Source organism: Penaeus monodon, chromosome 28, assembly GCF_015228065.2.
Source record: "Penaeus monodon isolate SGIC_2016 chromosome 28, NSTDA_Pmon_1, whole genome shotgun sequence".
Taxonomy (NCBI): Eukaryota; Metazoa; Arthropoda; class Malacostraca; order Decapoda; family Penaeidae; genus Penaeus; species Penaeus monodon.
In genome coordinates, this window is record NC_051413.1 from 28,441,342 (window position 1) to 28,441,586 (window position 245).

The window sequence follows — 245 nt, forward strand, 5'->3', positions numbered from 1 at the left end:
CTTCATTACCACTCTTAAATCATTATGTCTCTTGTCTTATTCTTTCACCATTACTGTTATCATCGCTATTGTGAGAAATCGCAGAACAAAATAGGACATTTTATAATCATAAGAGGTATTAAAAGTTCTGGAATTATGTCATACACTGGGTATTTATTCGTTAATGATGTTAAAAGGATGAATATAAGACGTAGATTTTTAACAAGGTGAGTTATTACAATCGGAATTATTTCCCGTATCCGTAG

The 245-nt window shown here is 31.0% G+C and overlaps 1 protein-coding gene across 1 annotated transcript in view; it reads right to left on the bottom strand.

Annotated features, from left to right (window-relative positions):
• The window catches only part of LOC119591152 (glycine-rich protein DOT1-like), a 15,777-nt gene that overhangs the window by 8,684 nt on the left and 6,848 nt on the right, over positions 1–245 (bottom strand). The gene's annotated exons all lie outside the window — the stretch shown is intronic.